This window comes from Mobula hypostoma, chromosome 26, assembly GCF_963921235.1.
Source record: "Mobula hypostoma chromosome 26, sMobHyp1.1, whole genome shotgun sequence".
NCBI classification, from domain to species: domain Eukaryota; kingdom Metazoa; phylum Chordata; class Chondrichthyes; order Myliobatiformes; family Myliobatidae; genus Mobula; species Mobula hypostoma.
The window spans coordinates 16,109,690-16,128,865 of NC_086122.1; the positions used below are offsets into that span (position 1 = coordinate 16,109,690).

At 43.4% G+C, this 19,176-nt stretch overlaps 1 long non-coding RNA gene across 1 annotated transcript; it reads left to right on the forward strand.

Annotated features, from left to right (window-relative positions):
* Nucleotides 1–13,529: 13,529 nt before the first annotated feature.
* On the forward strand, nucleotides 13,530–18,793 carry LOC134338199 (uncharacterized). The gene is made up of 3 exons (XR_010016168.1): nucleotides 13,530–13,593; nucleotides 13,978–14,180; nucleotides 18,707–18,793. It is a non-coding gene; the product is annotated as an uncharacterized LOC134338199 (long non-coding RNA).
* Nucleotides 18,794–19,176: the final 383 nt, after the last annotated feature.

Here is a 19,176-nt window from a genome sequence, read left to right on the forward strand (position 1 = left end):
ATTGGGAAGCGAGCTAGTCCGTGAAGAGCAGGGGGATACAGTATAACCTCTCTATTGTGAGGGTACTTGTAGATATCTATATCGGAGAGTGCCTAAAATACTCCTTTGAGTGCAGGTCTTTGTGGACAGGGAACCCAATTCCATAACAGGCCTTCTTTTTGACATTTCCTTTTGTAAGTTTCCCAGTCAGCAGAGTTAACTCACTTCCTGTTTCTCTCTACAGTGACACATTCGAGCTCTTTTCCTGTATTTCTTCCATGTTCCTGATTCTCGGTTTCCCTGTGTCTCTCCTTACAGAGAGTGGTGAATCTCAGGAATTTTCCAGCCTGGAAGGTTTTAGAGTCTAGATGATTGGGATACCTTTTGGAAGATCATGGAATTGAGGGCTATGGGGAACTGTCTCAGAAAAGGTGAGGCCCAGAAAAGATTAAACCTGATCGTAGTGAACGACAGAGCAGGGTTGAGGAATCAGGTGGCTAACTTCTAATGTTTTGTTGTGTTCTGTCACCTGCTGCGTGTCCCCCATATTTTCTTACTTCTCATTCTGAGTGGACTTCTGTAACTGGTGAGAGAGAGCATGAGGCAAGGGATGTTCAGGTGCAGATCTGGGTGAGGAGAAGCAATGCTGTGGGTCCTCACCAAGACCGAATGGAATCAGCTTCCGGGCATTGAGACAAACTAGACTCCGCCGGTTTCTTGCTAATAACTTCTTGACAGGCATACGCAAAGTGACAATGTGTTAACGTTTTGGCCCTCCAATATGTCTGCCAATACCATCCAGGCCACAGCTGGAGAAAGGTTCTGCCTAGGGATTTTTAGTAATTACAACCAGATTGAATCCCTTATGTGGTAACCTTTCCCCTTCCTCTCTCTCTCTATATCATGCATTAAACTTCGCTTAAACAGTTTGCTCCTCCTCCAAGAGGACCACAACTTTGTTGTGCTTTGGAGGCTTGCGTGCCTCAAAGACGCAGAAAGTTATGCAGGCCGGAGTCAGGGCATTTTGCTTTGGTTCTTGGTAGAGTCACCCATGCCAAGCAGATCACAGGGTAGAGGCCAGACTAGGACTGGTCCACTGGACCTCCAGGTTTGGGGCTAACAATCCTGACAAGTAAAACAAAATTGTTACAGAGAAAGCAATGAAGAATCCTTCTACATCTGATTGCCACGGTGTTCCTGAGTCACCACCTGGGACTTGCACGACTGACAGTAGTAAAAACCGAGAGGAAGCTACTGACATGATGAAGGAAGCCCTGAACATCACCAGAGATGGAGGAACTTCATTGCTGTCCTAAATGCCAGTGGAGTAACAAGCTGTAAATACACAGTTTTCTGATGATCCAATTACTCACAACTTCCAGTGGCTAACGACATTGATCTTCTCCTTGACTCTAAACCTCTCAAAACTGAGATATCTAACCATTAGGATAAGATCCACCCATGCAACCCCATCCATCCACTGCCCTGAGCATCTGTAGTGTTTTTTCTGTCTAATATACTCCCTCTCCCTGTACTCAGACCTGAACAAACAGGATTTACTCATTATCACTCTCCTGTATGGTATCTGTGACAGCTGTGTGATATAATTTTTTATTAAAGTTGCAAAGACGTCCTTCCTAATTAACTTCTACACGGTCAAATTGTTACCACGGGATTATAAATCTCACTTTAATGAAGTCTCAAATGGAAAAAACAGCTTCAGTGGAACTAGGTTAGATTTCAGATTGGATTTATTTATTAATTGCACCTGCATCGAAAAGTAGAGTGAAATGTGGCATTTGTGTTAACAGCCGATTACAACCCGCGGATGTGCTGGATACGGCCTGCAAGTGTAGCCACACATTCCAGCACCAATGTAGCAGGTTCAGCAGAACAACATACAACAACAAACAGTAGAAAAACATTCGCAAAGAGGTTGCACGTCGCGGGCGGAGAAAACAAAAAGCTTTGTAAACCTCACAGTCTGGTCCCTGTACAACAAAATGCCTTATGTAAACAACATGACATTAATTTATTGGATTCAATGCGGCAATTTGTTTGTTTTGTTTGCATACTGTTTCAAAGACTGTGGAAATGAGCATTGCAGGGAACGGGAACAGGAGGGGAGCGGACGCCAGAATAGATCACCTCCGATCGCATCAAGTATTGAGGCAAACTTGACAGCCTCCCCCTGCAATGGCATACTTGTGTTCTTGTTTCCCACTTAACTTTGACTCACACTGTTCGGAAGCAAAATGCTCTGCTCGTATCCGCATTTGACATTGGCCTGTGTGTTGTTCCGCTGAGCGTTGCGAGCGTGTTATGTTGCTGACAGATGCGGGCTGCCCCCAGCACGTCCACAGATTATGTTGGTTGTTAACACAAATTTCATTGTATGTTTTGATGTGCATGTGATTAATAAATAAATCTAACCTAAAATCTAATTTGTTTCAAGCAGCGGTTCCTAGTTCTAGATTCATTCATAAATACCCTCTCCACATCAAGTTTCTGAGAGCTTTTTTATTACTGATTTATTTTTGACCACTGATATTTCTAAAGCTTCCAGACTGAAATCAATATACCCATACTCATTTCACCAAAGAATGGTGAATATCACAGTCCACAGTCACAGTCTCATTCTCTCTCTCCCTCTCCCCCGCTCTCCCCCTCACTCTCCCTCTCTCCCTCCCGAGGTTAGGGTTACTGGCGTTTCCAGTGCTCCCGTTGCAGACTCTTCTACATCGGTCACGTCAAACGCAGATTGCGGGGGGAGGGTCGCTCTGTCGAGCACCTTCCCTCCGCCTCCTGGTGGCCAACTACTCTGCTCACTTCCCATTCCGACGCAGTCCCGTCTGTCTATAGCCTTCTCTGCTGCCACTTTGAGTTCAGATGCAGATGAAGGAGCAGCACCTCATCTTCCATCTTTATGGTCTCTAACCTGAAGTCACTGGCATCGGCATCTCTAATATCAGGTAACCACTTCCCTCTATTCTCCCCTCCCACACCCACTCCTCTTTTTTCCACTTATCCTCCTGGCTCCTTTACTTCTTTCTCTTTACAGCCCTTGCTGTCATGACACGCCCATCAGCTACACTTTCATCCCTCTGATTCCCCACCTCTTTCCCCTTATTCCATGGTCTACTCTCCTATCCTATCAAATTTTTTCTCCTCCAGCCTTTTATCTCTTCCACCTATCACCTCTCGGTTTTTCACATCATTCCGTTCCCCCACTGCCCCCACCCTCTTGTCTTCCACCTCTCGACTGGATTCATTTATCACACACCAGCTCATGTTCACTCTCCTCCCCCCACACACTTTTTATTCTGACTTCTACCCTTCTTCCTTTAAAGTCGTGATGAAGGACCTCAGCCCAAAGTACAAACCGTTCATTTCCCTCCAATGAGTCTGCTGAGATCCTGAAGCATCTTCTGTGTGTTGCTCCAGATTTCTAGAATCAGCAGAATATTTTGTCTCTCTGTATTGTTGTCTGCATTGGCCAGCTTAAATCTTCATCCGGATGGATATTCATTGTATCATTGCTGCACCCTACATTCACTTCACTCAAAACCATGCGCTGCAGGTGTTATCTCCGCCCGAATAATGAATCGAAAATACTAAGTTTCAACTCAATGAGCAAAGGTATGTTTGGAGAAAAAAGGGTGCAGAATTTCATGAAAAGAACACCTCTCCAACTGTTAAGCATGGGGGTGGATGGATCATGCTTTGGGCTTGTGTTGCAGCCAGTGGCACGGGGAACATTTCACTGATAGAGGGAAGAATGAATTCAATTAAATACCAGCAAATTCTGGAAGTAGACATCATACCGTCTGTTAGAAAGCTGAAGATGAAAAGAGGATGGCTTCTACAACAGGATAATGATCCTAAACACACCTCAAAATCCACAATGGACTACCTCAAGAGGCGCAAGCTGAAGGTTTTGCCATGGTCCTCACAGTACCCCGACCTAAACATCATCAAAGATCTGTGGATAGACCTCAAAAGAGCAGTGCATGCAAGACAGCTCAAGAATCTCACAGAACTAGAAACCTTTTGCAAGGAAGAATGGGTGAAAATTCCCCAAACAAGAATTGAAAGACTCTTAGTTGGCTACAAAAAGCGTTTACAAGCTGTGATACTTGCCAAAGGGGGTGTTACTAAGTACTGACCATGCAGGGTGCCCGAACTTTTGCTTTGCGCCCTTTTCCTTTTTTGTTATTTTGAAACTGTAAAAGATGGAAATAAAAAAGTAATCTTGCTTAAAATATTAAAGAAATGTGTCATCTTTAACTTTATGCCTTTTGGAAATCAGGTCATCTTTTACTCGCTTAGCTGTTCACAGTAACAGAAACTGTGACCGGGGTGCCAAAACTTATGCATGCCACTGTATATTCCAAATAAAAAGAAATTTTCGAATGGAAGAAGGACACTACTGTGGCTGACAAGTGAAGTCAGAGCCAAAGTAAAAGCAAAAGAGAGGGCATACAAGGAAGCCAAAGCTATTGGAAAGATAGAGGATTGGGAAGCTTTTAAAAACTTGCAGAAGGAAACTAGGAAGATCATTAGGAAAGAAAAGATGAATTATGAAAGGAAGCTGGTGACTAATATCAAAGAAGATACTAAAAGATTTTTAAGTATCTGAAGGATAAAAGAGAGTTGAGGGTAGATATAGGATCAACTTAAAATGACACTGGAGATATTGTAATGAGAGATGCAGAGATGGCAGAGGAACTGAATGTGTATTTTGCATCAGTCTTCGCAGTGGAAGACATCTGCAGTATACCAGAAATTCAAGAGTGTCAGGGAAGTGGAGTGTGTGCAGTGAAAATTACGACTGAGAAGGTGCTCAGGAAGCTTAATAGTCTGAGGGAGGGTGGATAAGTCTCCTGGACCTGATGGAATGCACCCTTGGGTTCTGAAGGAAGTAAGCTGGAGAGACTGCGGAGGCATTAACAATGATCTTTCACGAATCAATAGATTCTGGCATTGTACTGGATGACTGGAAAATTGTAAATGTTACTCCACTATTTAAGAAGGGTGATAGGCAGCAGAAAGGAAACTATAGACCTGTTAGCCTGACATCAGTGGTTGGGAAGTTGTTGGAATCAATTGTTGGGTTGAGATACGGAATACTCATGACAAGATAGGCCAAAGCCAGCATATTTTCCTGAAAAGAAATCCTGCCTGGCTAACCTACTGCAATTTTCTGAGGAAATTACAAGCAGGCTAGACAAAGGAGGTGCAGTAGATGTGGTGTACTTGGATTTTCAGAAGGCCTTTGACAAGGTCCCACACATGAGGCTGCTTAGCAAGATAAGAGCCCATGGAATTACAGGGGAGTTACTAGCATTGGTGAAGCATTGGCTGACAATCAGAAAACAGAGAGTAGGAATAAAGGGTATATACTGGTTGGCTGCCAGTTACCAGTTACCAGCGGAGTTCCGCAGGGGTCAGTGTTGGGACCACTGCTTTTTACAGTGTATGTCAATGATTTGGACTATGGGATTAATGGATTTGTGGCTAAATTTGCCAATGATACAAAGACAGGTGGAGGAGCAGGTAGTGTTGAGGAAACAGAGAGCCTGCAGCGAGACTTAGATAGTTTAGGGGAATGGTCAAAGAAGTGGCAAATGAAATACAATGTTGGAAAGTGTATGGTCATGTAATTTGGTGGAAGAAATAAATGGGCAGACTATTATTTAAATGGGGAGAGAATTCAAAATGCAGAGATTCAAAGGGACTTGGGAGCCCTTGTGCAGGATACCCTAAAGGTTAACCTTCAGGTTGAGTCGGTGGTGAAGAAGGCGAATGTAATGTTGGCATTCATTTCTAGAGGTATAGGATCTAAGAGCAGGGATGTGATGTTGAGGCTCTATAAGGCAATCGTGAGACCACACTTGGAGTATTGTGGGCAGTTTTGGGCTCCTTATTTTAGAAAGGATATACTGACATAGGAGAGGGTTCAGAGAAGATTCACGAGAATGATTCCAGGAATGAAGGGTTACCATATGAGGAACGTCTGGCAGCTCTTGGGTTGTATTCCCTGGTATTCAGGAGAATGAGGGGGGATCTCTTAGAAACATTCCAAATGTTAGAGGGCCTAAACAGATTAGATCTGGCTAAGTTATTTCCCATGGTAGGGGAGTCTGGGACAAGAGGGCACGACTTCAGGATTGAAGGACGTCCATTTAGGACAGAGATGCGGAGAGATCACTTCAGTCAGAGGGTGGTAAATCTATGGAATTTGTTGCCATGAGTGGCTGTGGAGTCCAAGTCATTGGGTGCATTTAGGGCAGAAATAGATAGGTTCTTGATTAGCCAGGGCATCAAAGGGTATGGGGAGAAAGCAGGGGAGTGGAGATTACTGGAAGAATTGGATCAGCACATGATTGAATGGTGGAGCGGACTCGATGAGCTGAATGGCCTACTTCTGTTCCTGTATCTTATGATCTTATGATTAAGCATCCTTTTTTGCATAATTCATTACAAGTTATATGTAAGAAATATGTGAATGGCATATGTCATAATGCCACCACATCATATGTGTGCATCTCACTAAAGAAAAGAAACTAAGTAGACATGTTATACCAGGCTCCCCTGCTTTTCTTTTGGTTAGTTTCAGGATTTGCAAAACATAACAGCGGTGATGAGATAGTTTTAAAACTAACCCAAGATGACGCTGTGCCTGTTGAAGTGCAGCATGTTTTTCTTTGAAAGGGAAGAGACACGTTTGAGTTTAAAAATAGGGCAGCCTGTGTTTCTTCAGAAGGGGACAGAGACTGTTGACTTTAAAAAAAGGTAAAAAAAAATGAAGGAAATTCATGGGTTCATAAACAGTGAGACCAGATGACGATAATCTTAAATTTAAAAAAAAACAGAACCAGCTGGCTACATCAGAAAGATGGACGTGTTCGATTGTACAACAGGTAACATGATGACATATACTGAATGAATTGAGCAGTATTTTAAAGTAAATAGAATAACCAATGAAAAGCAAGTGCCAGTGTTACTGGGTGTAATAGATGAAAAAGCATACAGTTTGCTTAGTTTAACTGCTCCAACCAAGCCAGCCAAAATGAGCTTTGTTGTTATCATGAAAGTAATACAGGAACATTTAGAATTGAAACTATTGTTGATTGCTTTAGGTTTCATAAGTGGAATCAGAAGGAAGGAGAATCCATTTCAGCATATGTGGCTGAAGTGAGAAACTGAGCATTGTCAGTTCCATGATAGAATTAATCATGCACTGAGAGATCATTTTGATTGAGAAATCTTACAAGAAAGAATTCAAAAACAGCTCCTAAATGGAGCACAAATCACATTTAAAAGTGCAGTTGAAAGTTCTGTAACAATGGAGAGTGGCCAGAGACACAAATCAATTGCAGTCAGGAATGAAAGTGAGCGTGAACAAAATTACAACATCTAAACAGAAACCTGCCTGGCCGAACAAATTGTGTTACCATTGCAGCAGGGGTTTACATACATCTGTCCAATGCAGGTTTAAAGGCGAAACTTACGGAAAATGCTAAAAACTTGAACATATACGAAGAGCATGTGGAGCAAACAAAAATAAATGTACTGCACATGGAAGAGAAGATAAAAAGTCAAGTTGCAGCTTCAAAAAGAGCACTACTCTGGATGCTGCTGTTAAAAAATCTGATTATGATAATAGTAACACAGGATTGGGTATTCTTGAGATTTACGATGTGAAAACCAACAATAGAAAAGCAATATGGCTTACATCAGAAGAGAATGGCAAATTAATTAAAATAGAATTGGACACCGACTCAGCTGTTTCAATCATTCCACAAAATGAGTTTTTACAGCATTTCAAAGATACTGAACTGAAGTCTGCAGATAGCTAACTAAGAATTTATACTGGAGAGAAGATAAATTCTGTGGGAATTATATTTGTAACAATGAAATACAACAATCAACGAGCCACATTGTGCTTGTATATAATGAAAACAGGAGGGCTGGCATCAAAGGGTTATGATTTGCTGAGACAATTACATCTCGAGTGGAGATCCATCCACGATCTGCGTAAGAGTCAACAGAAAGTGAATTAAGAAAGGTACTGGATTATGCCACAGCTGTATTCAAGTTTGGAACTGGAAAACCCAGTAATATCGAGGGGAAAATGGTGTTTCATGAAAATGCCACACCCAACTTTTACAAAGCCTGTCCAGTTCCGTGTACTACCTGTGGTAAAGTAGCCAGTGAGCTAGATCAGATGGAGGCTGAAGGAATTCTTTCCAGTTGAAATAATTCCATTCATCTGAGTGGAGCCCAGGGGCAATGCCAGGGTTCCCAGTAGCCAAGAAGGATGGGTCTTTCAGGATTTGTGATGATTTTAAGGTCATCATCAACCCAGTACTGAAAGTAGAGAAATAACCTCTGCTCTGGACAGAGGATATCTTTGCTAACCCTTTCTAGAGGGAAACATTTCAGCAAAGTGAACTTAGCTGAGGCCTACCTACAGATGGAAATGGAAGAAGAGTACAAAGAGTTTCTCACCATAAGCATTTACAAAGAGCTTTATCACTATAATAGGTTTATTTTTGGAGTAGCATCTCCACATGCATTCTGGCAGAAACCCATAGGACCAGGTGCTACAAGGCTGCTCAGACACTCAGTGTTACCTGGATGACATCATTGTTGCCAGTGGTGATAAAAATGAACATCTCCAACGTCTCCAAGACAGCGTTAAAAAAAAATTAGAAGATTATGGACTCAGAGTACAATGCAACAAGTGTGAATTCTTTAAACCAAGCACCCCTTACTGCGGTCACTCCATTGATGCACAAGAATTACACAACTGTGCAGAGAAAATTCAAGTAGTTGCAGACCGCCCAAAGCATTAGAGCATATTACAGTCGTGATTCTTTTTAGGATTTGTTAATTACTATAACATGTTTCTGCCAAACCTGGCTACTGTGCTCCAACCCTTGAACTCATTACTACAGATCAGGAAGACATGGCAACAGACAAAGCAGAGTGAGGTGGCTTTCCAAAAGGTAAAGGAAATGGTGAGATCATACACTGTACTCACCCATTATGATTCACATCTTCCAGTGAAGCTGGTCTGTGATGTCTTGCATTATGGTATAGTTGCAGGCATGTCACATGTTGTGAATGATGAAAGTGCATTACATTTCCTTAACTATGCAGAAAAAAGAATATGTGAAGATTGACAAAGATGTCTTCAGTCTGGTTTGGGTGTAAAACATTTCAACCATTACCTGTACAGAAGAGTGTTTACCCTCATGAGAAGTGTGTTCCTCTGACAGCAGCAGCAGGAATGCCGAGATTGGCTCTGTTTCTTGGAGGGCGCAATTACACAGTCAAATTCAAGAGGACAACTAATCATGGAAATGCCGATGGATTGTTCCGTTTGCCTTTGGAAAAGGAAATAGCTGAAAATTTTACAGAAGACGACAGTCCTCTCAACATAATTTGCCTAACGCAAATCAAAAGTCTCCCGGTTGCAGCAGAGATGATCCAAAGGGAAAGCAGTAAAGACACCACACTGTGGCCTGTATGGCCACTCAAAATGGCTAGAATGTTCAGCAGAAATTCCAGTTCCTCTGTTTTACCGGTGCTGGAACGGACATGCCCTTGACAGGTGTTGCCTTTGGTGCAGATTGTGAATGAAAATGAAAGGAATAAGACAAATTACATCTGTACTGTAGAACCCAGCTACAAATAGCTCGGCAGAGAGGTTTGTCCAGAGTCTAAAGTACGCACCACGAACAATGTCGGCAGTACACACTACACTGACACTGAATCAGAAGCTCACCGACATCCTCCTTCCATATCACAGTATAGCACACACCACAACCAACAACTCACCAGCTATGCTGTTGTTGGGCTGTCCCTTGCACTCATGCTTGGATCTCCTCAAACTCAATCTGAGGAATGTACAGGACAAACAACTGAGTCAAATTGAGGGCTCCTCAAACAAGGAGTTTTGATGTTTTACTCCTGGGCAAGCAGTCCTGGCAAGGGATCAAAAATGAGAACTTTAAAGATTAAGGACAGAACTGGGCCACTCTTCTACACAGTCCAGATTGCTTCTGATGCCATTTGGAAACAACACATTGATCAGCTGAGGAAAGCAGAGTCAATTGTTGGTGTCCACAGCTATCAGAACCCACTTCTTGACACCCCAGAGTCGACACCTCCAACCACCACAGAGGAAGCCCCAGAACCTATAATTGTTTCAGAGTCACAAGTCTCACCAGCCTAGCAGAGTAACTCTCCCCCCTCACCTCATCATTATCCCACAAGATGGAGAAATCCTCCATAGGCCTGAATGGGACAATTTAAAATTTACTATGCTGTGGATGTCTATGTAGTAATTGTACTATAGAGTATACCATATATAAGATAACTAGAGAGCAACATGTAACATATTTAAGTTGAGATGCATTCTATATTGAGTTGGAGTTTATAGCTAAGCAGAGATGAATGTAGTGTATTTAATATTTCAGCAATATTTGAGTAATACTGTAAATATATTGTTTGAATAGGCATTCTTTCTTCACATAATTCAATACAGGCTATATTTAAGAAGTACCTGAATGGCATACGTCATTACACCACCATTTCATATGTGTTCACCACACTAAAGAAACAAAACTACGTAGACACGTTATCCCATGTTCCCTTTTTTTTGAGTAGTTTCAGGCGTTACATAACATGACCACGTAACTGCCCAGAAATCACTAACCCAAACAGTATGCCTTTGGAATGTAGGAGGAAACTAGAGCACCTGGAGGAAACCTACAGGGAGAACATACAAACTCCTGTTAGAACGCCACACATACTGCTTCACGACCTTGCCACTTTACAGTTCTTTGGGGTTTCTCCACATTAGTGAAGTCCAATATCATGACATTAATATTTAGAAGCCTTCAGGGAATTGGCATTACCTTTACGTTGAATCTTCACATTTAGAAGAGAAAAAAACAGATCTTTTAAAATCAGGACTTGTGCTGTGACTTGTCCTTTGCTTGAGTTCATAACTTCACCTTCCTGTGTAAACTAAACCACATTCTGTGGGATGAACAGTTCCTCGTTCTGCGCTGGAACTAAGCTGGTTGACTGAACTCAGCCAAACACCCAGTAAGGATAGTAGAAGTGAATTAGTCAAGTCAACAATAGGGAGGAAGTCACTCATCCTGGGCCCCTGCTCTTCAAGGTCATCCATCGGTAGCATGTGGACAGTGCAGACTAGAAACGGAATCATGTTGCCTTTATTTATAGGCCCAGACGCCAGAGGAGACCAGTGCAGTTGCAATCCTCAAAAACATTTGGACCAGTACGTGGATAGGAAACATTCACAGGGATACTGGGCAAATGCAGGCAAATAGGACTAGCTCTTGGAAGGCATCTTGGTCAGCGTGGACGAGAATGGCCAAAGGGCCTGTTTCTGTTCCATATAATCGTAGCTGAAGCCTAACTGTTAGGCCTCACATCCCCACTCCCAGTGGTGGAGAGTGATTTTGGCCAGCCCTCCACATCTGGCCTAGGTATGTGCAAGTGTGCAAAAACAGTAGGCAGTGAGGCTGTTCCAGACAGTTTTTGGCCTTGTAGTTCGTCCTCAGGGAATACGAGTGCCCAACTCCAAAGAATATTATGAGCATTCATTTTGAGTCAGTAGTGCGATCACTTTACACATGGCAACGCTACTGATAATACATGTGAAATATGAGCAACGGCAACCTGCTGAAGAAACTCAATGAGTCAAGCAGCATCTCGACACACTGAGTTCCTCCAGCAGATATTGATGCTCCAGATTCCAGCAACTGTCGTCTCTGATATCTCCATGTAAAACATGAGCTTTATCAATATTTTGTGCATTCAATCATGGTGTTACCTTAGATACTTTCTATTTATGGCTTCAAAAAAGAACCAGCTATATTGGATATATCCAGAGGGCAGAGCATCATCATGATGGCACGAAACGGCGACTCCTTTTCTTGCATCTTCTGAAACACCTATCTTTGATATTTCTTTTTTTACCTTTTCAAGGTTCTTTTGAAGACCCTGACCTGGAGTTACACTCTGACTTCGGTTCTTTGCGAGAATGGGACCCGCTCTCAGGGCTTCACAGCCGGCTGTTTTTTGATATGCCAAGAACGTGGCCTGGAAGACTAGCGCGCCTTCAGGGTGCCGGATTTTCATGGGTCTGGAGCCAGGCTGATTCAAGGCCGGTGCCACTGACTGAGGCATCACAGGAGAACACGAAACATCAGAAACAACGGGCTGGCTGCTGGCTGTGTGTCCAGAGACCTGAATTCTTTGGGCACAGAGCTCAGAAAAAGCAAAGCAACAGACTTTTACCACCATAAATCAGCGAGTAATTTGTTATGTCTCCCCTCTCATTGTGAAACCTCTTTTTCCTTTATTAGGGGGAGAGAGGGGGGGGGGAGAGAGAGAGAGAGAGAGAGAGAGAGAGAGAGAGAGAGAGAGAGAGACTGTGGTATGTCAAATTACCAGGTGAATGAGTAGTCTTTGGGTTACTGCAAGCCGATGTCTTTATTGATGCTTTGCTGCATGCTTGAGTGTTTGGTGGGGAGCACGGATTTTTTTTGCTGGTGGGGAGGGGGGTCATTGCCTTGCTGCTGCTTGTGCGTGGGGGGAGGAGCTTGGGGGGAGTAAGCTTTGGGGTTCTAATGTTTTAACTGGCCATTCATTCTTTGGGTCACTCCTCTGTTTTTGCGGATGTTTGCGAAGAAAAAGAATTTCAGGATGTATATTGTATACATTTCTCTGGCAGTAAATGTACTTATTGAACCTATTGCCAAATTCCATTGCATTAGGATATAAAATGCTCTCCATGGTACATTTGGAGAAATTTGCTACAGTCTTTAGTGACATACAAAATCTCCTCAAAACTCCTAATGAAATATAGCCACTAACTTGCCTTCTTTGTAATTGCATCAATATGTTGGGCCCACGATAGATCTTCAGAGACGTAGAAGACCGATGTGTGTTTCCCTGACCTCCCTTCCTGAAGTCCGTAATCAATTCCTTGGTCTTACTAAATGCTGAGTGCATGGTTGCTATTACAACACCACCCAACTAGCTGGTCTATCTCACTCCTGTTCATCTCCTCGTCACCATCTGAGATTCTGACAACAACAGCTGTGTCATTGGCAAATTTATAGATGGTGTTCGGGTTGTGCCCAGCCACACAGTCATAGGCATAGAGAGAATGGAGCAGTGGTCTAAGCACACATCCTTGAGGTGCACCAGTGGGGATTGTCAGCAAGGAGAAGATGTTATTTCCAATCAGACTGCCTGTGGTCTACTGATGAGGAGATTAAGGATCCAGTTGCAGTGGGAGGTACAGTACAGAAAAATCAAAATACTGACACATGCAGGGAAACACGTTGTTTGCATAAAATCAAATCAGTGAGGATTGTGTAAGTATCAGTGATCTTAACTGTACATCTTTGGAATGTGGGAGGAAACCCACGGGGAGATTATACAAGCAACACACATAAAAGTTGCTGGTGAACACAGCAAACCAGGCGGCATCTCCAGGAAGAGGTGCAGTCGACGTTTCGGGCCGAGACTCTTCGTCAGGACTAACTGAAAGAAGAGATAGTAAGAGATTTGAAAATGGGAGGGGTGGGGGAGATCCGAAATGATAGGAGAAGACAGAAGGGGGAGGGATGGAGCCAAGAGCTGGACAGTTGATTGGCAAAAGGGATATGAGAGGATCACGGGACAGGAGGCCTAGGGAGAAAGAAAAGGGGGAGGGGGGAAAAATGGGAGGATGGGCAAGGGGTATAGTGAGGGGGACTGAGGGAGAAAAAGGAGAGAGAAAAAGAATGTATGTATATAAATAAATAATGGATGGGGTACTAGGGGGAGGTGGGGCATTAGCAGAAGTTTGAGAAGTCAATGTTCATGCCATCAGGTTGGAGGCTACCCAGACGGAATATAAGGTGTTGTTTCTCCAACCTGAGTGTGGCTTCATCTTGACAGCACAGGAGGCCATGGATAGACATATCAGAATGGGAATGGGACGTGGAATTAAAAGGTGTGGCCACTGGAAGATCCTGCTTTCTCTGGCAGACAGAGCATTGGTGTTCAGCGAAACGATCTCCCAGTCTGCGTCGGGACTCACCAATATATAGAAGGCGTATCGGGAGCACCGGACACAGTATATCACCCCAGCCAACTCACAGGTAAGTGTCGCCTCACCTGGAAGGACTGTCTGGGGACCTGAATGGTAGTGAGGGAGGAAGTGTAAGGGAAAAGTTGACTTCATTAACTTTGCCTTCAACTTTCACCCTGCCCTCAAGTTTACCTGGTCCATTTCCAATACTTCCCTCCCCTTTCTAGATCTTTCTGTCTCTATCTCTGGAGACAGCTTATCGACTGATGTCTACTGTAAGCCTACTGACTCTCACAGCTATCTGGACTATTCTTCTTCTCACCCTGTCTCTTGCAAAAGCGCCATCCCCTTCTCGCAATTCCTCCGTCTCCGCTGCATCTGCTCTCAGGATGAGGCTTTTCATTCCAGGACGAAGGAGATGTCCTCATTTTTAAAGAAAGGGGCTTCCCTTCCTCCACCATCGACTCTGTTCTCAAACGCATCTCCCCCATTTCACACACATCTGCTCTCAATCCATCTTCCCGCCACCCCACTAGGAATGGGGTTCCCCTTGTCCTCACCTACCACCCCACCAGCCTCCGGATCCAACATATAATTCTCCGTAACTTCCGCCACCTCCTACGGGATCCCACCACTAAGCACATCTTTCCCTCCACCGCCCGCCCCCCCCCGCTTTCCGCAGGGATCGCTCCCTATGCGACTCCCTTGTCCATTCGTCCCCCCATCCCTCCCCACCGATCTCCCTCCTGGCACTTATCCTTGTAAGCGGAACAAGTGCTACACATGCCCTTACACTTCCTCCCTTACCACCATTCAGGGCCCCAAACAGTCCTTCCAGGTGAGGCGACACTTCACCTGTGAGTTGGCTGGGGTGATATACTGCGTCCGGTGCTCCCGATGTGGCCTTCTATATATTGGCGAGACCCGAGGCAGACTGGGAGATCGTTTTGCTGAACACCTACGCTCTGTCTGCCAGAGAAAGCAGGATCTCTCAGTGGCCACACATTTTAATTCCACATCCCATTCCCATTCTGATATGTCTATCCACGGCCTCCTCTACTGTCAAGATGAAGTCACACTCAGGTTGGAGGAACAACACCTTATATTCCGTCTGGGTAGCCTCCAACCTGATGGCATGAACATTGACTTCTCAAACTTCCACTAATGCCCCACCTCCCCCTTGTACCCCATCCGTTATTTATTTATATACACACATTCTTTTTCTTTCTCTCCTTTTTCTCCCTCTGTCCCTCTCACTATACCCCTTGCCCATCCTCTGGGCTTCCCCCTTCCCCCTTTCTTTCTCCCTAGGTCTCCTGTCCCATGATCCTCTCATATCGCATATCCCTTCTGCCAATCAACTGTCCAGCTCTTGGCTCCATCCCTCTCCCTCCTGTCTTCTCCTATCATTTCGGATCTCTCCCTCCCCCTCCCACTTTCAAATCTCTTACTAGCTCTTACTTCAGTTAGTCCTGACGAAGGGTCTCAGCCTGAAACGTTGACTGTACCTCTTCCTGGAGATAGAACCATAGAACCATAGAAACTACAGCACAGAAACAGGCCCTTTGGCCCTTCTTGGCTGTGCCGAACCATTTTCTGCCTAGTCCCACTGACCTGCACACGGACCATATCCCTCCATACACCTCCCATCCATGTATCTGTCCAATTTATACTTAAATGTTAAAAAAGAACCCGCATTTACCACCTCATCTGGCAGCTCATTTCATACTCCCACCACTCTCTGCGTGAAGAAGCCCCCCCTAATGTTCCCTTTAAACTTTTCCCCCCTCACCCTTAACCCATGTCCTCTGGTTTTTTTCTCCCCTTGCCTCAGTGGAAAAAGCCTGCTTGCATTCACTCTATCTATACCCATCATAATTTTATATACCTCTATCAAATCTCCCCTCATTCTTCTACGCTCCAGGGAATAAAGGCCTAACCTATTCAACCTTTCTCTGTAACTGAGTTTCTCAAGTCCCGGCAACATCCTTGTAAACCTTCTCTGCACTCTTTCAACCTTATTTATATCCTTCCTGTAATTTGGTGACCAAAACTGAACACAATACTCCAAATTCGGCCTCACCAATGCCTTATACAACCTCATCATAACCTTCCAGCTCTTACACTCAATACTTCGATTAATAAAGGCCAATGTACCAAAAGCTCTCTTTACGACCCTATCTACCTGTGACAACACTTTTAGGGAATTTTGTATCTGTATTCCCAGATCCCTCTGTTCCACTGCACTCCTCAGTGCCTTACCATTAACCCTGTATGTTCTACCACGGTTTGTCCTTCCAACGGGCAATACCTCACACTTGTCAGTATTAAACTCCATCTGCCATTTTTCAGCCCATTTTTCCAGCTGGTCCAAGTCCCTCTGCAGGCTCTGAAAACCTTCCTCACTGTCTATTACATCTCCAATCTTTGTATCATCAGCAAACTTGCTGATCCATTTTACCACATTATCATCCAGATCATTGATATAGATGACAAATAACAATGGACCCAGCACTGATCCCTGTGGCACACCACTAGTCACAGGCCTCCACTCAGAGAAGCAATTCTCTACCACCATTCTCTGGCTTCTTCCATTGAGCCAATGTCTAATCCAATTTACCACCTCTTCATGTATACCTAGCAACTGAATTTTCCTAACTAACCTCCCATGCGGGACCTTGTCAAAGGCCTTACTGAAGTCCATGTAGACAATATCCACTGCCTTCCCTTCATCCACTTTCCTGGTAACCTCCTCGAAAAACTCCAACAGATTGGTCAAACATGACCTACCATGCACAAAGCCATGTTGACTCTCCCTAATAAGCCCCTGTCTATCCAAATGCTTGTAGATTCTGTCTCTTAGTACTCCCTCCAATAACTTACCTACTACTGACGTTAAACTCACCAGCCTATAATGTCCCGGATTACTTTTCGATCCTTTTTTAAACAACGGAACAACATGAGTCACTCTCCAATCCTCCGGCACTTCACCCGTAGACAGCGACATTTTAAATATTTCTGCCAGGGCCCCCGCAATTTCAACACTAGTGTCCTTCAAGGTCCGAGGGAACACTCTGTCAGGTCCCGGGGATTTATCCACTTTAATTTTCCTCAAGACAGCAAGCACCTCCTCCTTTTCAATCTGTACAGTTTCCATGGTCTCACTACTTGATTCCCTCAATTCCATAGATTTCATGCCAGCTTCCTTAGTAAATACAGACGCAAAAAACCTATTTAAGATCTCCCCCATTTCCTTTGGTTCCGCACAAAGCCGATGACTCTGATCTTCAAGAGGACCAATTTTATCCCTTACAATCCTTTTGCTCTTAATATACTTGTAAGAGCTCTTTGGATTATCCTTCACTTTGAGATACTGCCTGGCCTGCTGCGTTCACCAGCAACTTTGATGTGTGTTGCTTGAAATTCCAGCATCTGCAGATTTCCTCGTGTTTGGGAGAATATAGAAACTCCTTACAGACAGTAGCGGGAATTGAAACCCAATCAGTGATTGTTCGCACTGTAATATCATTACGCTAACCACTACACTACCATGCTGCCAGTGGTAATGATGACGGCAAAAAAAAAACTGAAGCATTGTTATATAAATCCACCTCCTTTACAAAATTCCTTAGGTAGAGAAAATTGTTCATCCTTACCTGGCTGTTCAATACATGACCCTTGTCCCACCAATGTGATTGACTCCTGAATAACGTGGCAAGCCATTACATTCTAGGGCAATAAGTGTCATCTTCACCAGCCATGCCCAGCTCTTGAAATATGGATAAATATTGAAAAACAATGTTGCTTTGGACATCGTGCTCTACACTCACCACCCCACTGGTTCTTTTCACCCTTCTTCTTACTACTACCTCTGATTCTTCCCCCAGCTCACCTTTTTACCACTGCAGTGAGCAAGTGTACTGGAATAATGGTAGCAGTGTGGCACAACCCCCAACTTGTCCTCAGCTGAATGACTCTGCCAGTTATGTACAAAGACAGACAATCCAGATTTTGTGAACAGCTGCAGACGTTGGTTGCTCATTGCTATTCAGATTAATTGAACCTTACCTGAGAACCATCCCACCAGGGACTTCTGGAATTTTTCTTGCCAATGGAACAACCATGTCCCACCCTATTTTAGCAAAAAATGTTTGACGGCCCTGTTGACTGTATAGGGTCAGCATTCTTTCTGAAATGGTATCATACAATCACACAGCAATAACATTTCATTACCATAAAATCTACCACTGAACAATTTCCGTGTAGCACCACTTCTGTCTGAAATACATGTTTTTTTAAGACCCTGGCAACATTCTGCGGGAGCCTTCCACGCCAGAGCTGTGTGAAGTACAGATTAAAATTGTTTCCTCTTACTCCACCCTGTGGTGTTATTGCTGTACTTCAATAAATGACAGAGTAACAAGTTACCATAACAAGGCATCTGTTACTTTACTTAGACTTATCTCATGCTTTGAGGTCCTCTCTTTATGAGATTGACCAAAGAAGTCTTATTAATTATTAAAGACTTCTAGTTAGACTTCTCTGTTGTTCCTTATCATCTCTACAATCTACCTCTTATGACTTTCCAACTCATAGATACCTAGCACGCAAGTGGGAATCCCACCTCCTCTTCTCTTAATGGTAATGTGTAAAAATGATCTCCAACATACAAGAATATTGCACCTACTTCATGGGACAACCTACACTATGCTAACTGCTTCTGGATATTTGGACAATCTTCATCACGTCTCAGTTTTTGCAAGTCCTTTCCTTATGGGATGTTTATGATCTATTGCAGAAGAACATGCAGTGTATCAAATAGAACCAAGTCAAGTAGAACTACATAAGTCAAATAAATCACTTAAAGTCCATTAAAAATCTGCTTATTTGCAAGCTACTACCTGATGAAAAAGTAAAAATGTATAAAGTGTTACTTTGATAATAAGTTTTTGATATATATTTTTAAATATGTACTGTTCTTATTCTCTGTCATTAAATTTGTCCTCATGGAAATCAAAACCTAACGCTTTAAATTTTATTAAATGCTGACAAGTTATTTGATATAA